Source organism: Penaeus chinensis, chromosome 16 (assembly GCF_019202785.1).
Source record: "Penaeus chinensis breed Huanghai No. 1 chromosome 16, ASM1920278v2, whole genome shotgun sequence".
Lineage (NCBI taxonomy): Eukaryota > Metazoa > Arthropoda > Malacostraca > Decapoda > Penaeidae > Penaeus > Penaeus chinensis.
Genome location: NC_061834.1, coordinates 18,087,131 through 18,092,085, shown reverse-complemented (window position 1 = coordinate 18,092,085; position 4,955 = coordinate 18,087,131).

The following is a 4,955-nucleotide window of genomic DNA, read 5'->3' as shown; positions in this document are numbered from 1 at the left end:
TGTGTGTGTGTGTGTGTGTGTGTGTGTGTGTGTGTGTGTGTGTGTGTGTGTGTGTGTGTGTGTGTGTGTGTGTGTGTGTAATATATATATTTATGTATATATGTATGTATATATAATATATATATATATATATGCATATATATTATGTAAATACAGATTTATAATGTATTATCTATATTGCATTTATTTATCTATTCATGTACTAAATTGTGTATGTTGATTGCACAAACAAATCTTTATTTATCTTTAAAATGTTGCCTTTAAACATTAATTGCACAGTAATTATGTTTCTCTCTCTCTCTCTCTCTCTCTCTCTCTCTCTCTCTCTCTCTCTCTCTCTCTCTCTCTTTCCTCTCTCTCTCTCTCTCTCTCTCTCTCTCTCTGTGCGTGTGTGTGTGTGTGTGTGTGTGTGTGTGTGTGTGTGTGTGTGTGTGTGTGTGTGTGTGTGTGTGTGTGTGTGTGTGTGTGTGTGCGTGGGATGGGGAAGTATAAATATGAAGTATAAATATGCATTCACATATTTCTTTATTTTTGTCTCTTCATTTCTGCTTTGTATAATCCTTTATATCATTATATCCGTTAGATTATTGGTCTTATCTAATCATGAATGTCTGTCGTCATAAGTATATTAAAATCATAATTCATAATATAGTATAACAATCGGAAATTAATATATAACATAATTTATTAATGCATTTCCCATACCCTCTCTCTCTCCCTCCCACCCCTTCGGGAGGAGGAAGCGCGGGGCGAGTAACAAGTGGGGGCGCGGCCATGTTGGGCGCAGGTGGCGGGAAAAGTGTAGTACGTAGCAAGTAATGAGTTAGTAAATTAAGGTTGTCAGCGTGAGTCATTGTTATTCCCCCCCAAAAGCCCTTTGTTGACAGTAGATTTGCCAGATGATCGGATATATAAACCAAACGTAATATTGTATGAGGATTAAAAGATGTTACGAGTAAATCTGGAGACATTTTGTAGGCGAAGACAGTTAGATTTCGAATCCGCCTTCAAGAAAATATTGACAAATTGAAAGAGAAGGCCCAGGGCGGCAGCAGAGAGGGCGCGCGTGGCAACAAGGCAGGTGTGTAGGCGGCGGGGCGTTCAGGGATAAAAAGTGGGTGGAGCCATCAGACTGATAGTGTGAAATTTACAATATACTGATGACGTGAAGGTCAATACAAGAGCCCAGGTTAATGAAAGAGAGTGGGAAGGAACAATTCGCTGTTGCGGAACGAGTAAAAAGGGAAAGGAATGCATAATCTTGTTTTTCTTCTTCATTTAATATTTATGAATATTGATTAGTAACTTCGTGTAGTTCTCGTTATTTTCAAGCATATGAGAAATTAGTGTTAAGAGGGAGGCAAGCCGTGGCATATATGGACCACGGAAATGGACATAAACGACTGGGATCCATTAAGAAATTACTCTAACATCATAAATCAGCGTAATAGGCCGGTGTAGCGTGTAATTACAGTGTAACTCCCCTTAGTAAAGCTAAAGCTGTAAGGGTGTGAACTGCATGCTAACCTTACACGAGACGCGCACAGATAATACGCCTTAACCTACACGTGGGACAGGTGGCCCGGGAAAGGGGAGGGGGAGGGGGAGGGGTAAACCCAAGGAGGTGGCGCGTAGACCGGAGGTGAAGGAAGGAGCCACAGTGGTTCTGGGCAGTCCGGTGTCCTGGTAAGGTCCGGAGGAAGGGTCTGGCGTGTTTAAAGGTCGGAGAAAATGTCAAGGTTATGAAGGGCCGGAGGGCAAGGGGCGTGAGAAACGTGGGGTCGAGGGGGAGAGTTAGTCCCATGCATATGCACTGAGGTTCTTGGAGTTTCTTGGAGCAGGGCATCGCGCAGGGCAACTCGACAGCCGTGCAACGCCATCGCTCTCCCTGTCAGCATCCTCTGCACCTGCTCGGGCTCCTCGTAGGCGCCTCTTCCTTCTCTCTCTTTCCTCTCGCCTCTCCTTCATCATCCCTATTCTCGTCTTCGTTCTTTCACTCTCTTCAAGTCGCACATTTCTTTCGATTCCCTCCTGTCTCTCACGCTTTGCCCAAGCCCTTTCTCTCGCCCTCTCCACTTTTCCTCTCTCTCTCTGTTGCCATCTTGTCGATCTTTCTCCTCCTCCACTTGGCATCTCTCTCTTTCTCAGTTAATTTTTCCGTATGAAACTTCCCTTTCTCTTTCTCTCACCTCCCCCCCCTCCCTCTGTCACTATTTTTAGGCTAGAAAGGACAAAATTTTATGTTTTCCCTTCCTACTTCGAAGTTGGAAAGTACATGGCTATTTGCCTTCGTATCTTCAACTGCGAAAGCACACATCGTATAATTTGCGTTCCTATTTTCATCTGGGAGAACATAAGATCGCTTGGTATCCCTTTCTGTTTCTAACTGAGACAGTAAAAAAAAAAGCCTATAATTTCCCATCCTTTTTTTTTTAACTAGAAAACTACAAGTTTCCCTTCACATATTAAACTGAAAAAGTAGATCCTCTAATTTTCCCTCCTTTTTTTAAACTGAAACAAATTAAAATCCTATTATTTCCCTTCTTATTTTTATGTGAGCAAAGCCAATAACATATGATCTTTATTCCTATTTTCAATTAGGAATGGACAGGATCGTATACGTTCACTTCCTATTTCCAACGTAGAAAACACAAGGTCGTTTGATTTATTATTCAATTTTCCATTAAGAAAGAATAAGATTGCATTTTTAAAATTTACAACTATGGAATTAAAGGGTTGAGGGGGACGGAAGTAATGGAAGAGTGAAGTGAAAAATGGATATAAGACTAGAATAAAAGAATAGGGAAAGGCAGGAAAGAAAACACTGAAATAATATAAATAAAATAAATAAAAAATATAGAAAGATAGAAGATAGAAGAAGGATATAAAAGAGTGTGTTAAAACAGGGAAGAGAAAAGTCGATGAAAGAGTGCGTAAAAAACGGGAAGGAAAGTATAAAGGTGAAGACAAAAAGGGAAAAAAATAACGAAATAAAAGCGTACGGACAAATCATAGAAATAAAAAGAAGGAAAATATGCAGACCAGTGAGGAAGAATAAAAATAAAGATAGTAGTAGTAAGCAGCTGGAAGACAAGGATATAGAAACGGAGTAAGAAAGGAAAAGGATTCTTATATCCAGAAGAGATGGAACGCTGAGGCAATGTGTTCTACGACCACCGAAGCAGAACGCATTTTTTTTTCTTTTTTTTAATTTCTTCTCTCCCCCCCCCCCCTTTTTTTTTTACCTGTGTCTCAGTATTGTTTTAGGGAGAGGAGAGAGGGCGGATGAGGGAATGAGGATGAAGAGGAGGAGGAGGAGAACAGGTAGAGAGGAAAGGGGAAGGGAGACTAATACGGGCATTATGTGCAGACCGGAAATATAAACATGAATAGATAAACACACACTCACAGATATAAATACAAACACCCAGTTGACATACATACGGAAATCCTTTCTCTCTCGCTCTCTCCCGAGACTACTGTACTATTACTATCATTATTATTAACATAATTATTAATAATAATAATAATGTTATTATTATTATTATTATTATTATTATTAATATTATTATTATTATTATTATTATTATTATTATTATTATTATTATTATTATTATTATTATTATTATGATTAACAGCAGTAGTAGTAGTAATTGTAGTAATACCATTATTGTCATTATTATTATCATTGTCATTATTATTATGATGATGATTATTATTAATATTATTTGTATCATTTTTATTATTGTTATTATTTTTTATTACTAATATTATCATTATTATTGTTACTATTTTTTTTCTATTAATATCATTATTGTCATTATAATGATTATTATTATCATTACTATTATGAAAATTATAATAATAATAATAATAATAATAATAATAATAATAATTATTATTATTATTATTATTATATTTATCATTAATAGTAATGATATTTTTATTATTATAATTATTATCATCATTAGTATCATTGTTAATATCATTATTGTTACATCCTTCTTCTTATTATAGTTATCAATGTTATTGTTTTGATCATTATTATTAATATTATTACTGTTACATTCGTAGTCTTCTTATTATTGTTATAATTTTCAGTAGTATCATATTTATATTATTTCTGTTATTTTATTATTACTTTTTGTTATTATTATTATCATTATCATTACTACTACTACCAATACTACTATTGTTATTATTATTATTATCATTATTATTATTATTATTATTATTATTATTATTATTATTGTTGTTGTTGTTGTTGTTATTATTATCGCCATTACCATTATATTATTTTGTATTATTATTATCATTATATTATCTTTTATTATTATTACCATTATCATTATCTTTATTATCATTATATTTTTTATTGTATTTTATTGTTATCATCAGCATTACTGTTCTTATCATTCTTGTTGTCATTATTATTTTTATTATTTATTATTATTATTATTATTATTATTATTATTATTATTATTATTATTATTATTATTATTATTGATTATTATTATTATTATTATTATTATTATTATTATTATTATTATTATTATCGTTATTATTATTATCATTTTATTGTTATCACCATCATTAATATTGTCATAATTATCTGTCAGCATCAAGTGTCAAATGAAAATATATGAATTTGCCGTCGTTTAATTTTAACACTATGCTCAGAAAGGAACCACCCGCCAAGGTATCCGAAAGAAAATGGCGTTTTTGGCGGGAAATGTGTCGTCTTTGATTTGACATTTCGATTTTTTTTTTTTTTTTTTTTTTTTTTATTGCCGAACAAGGATTTGGATAGGACTTCAAGAACATAGGAAAAGGGGGAAATATGGTATAGGTTAGTGGTTAAGATATGGAGGATTAAAGTGATAAGTGAAATTTCAGTCGAATTCATAACTTTAAAGGTGATTTGTCTTAGATGGTTGGATGTGAAAAGGTTCTTG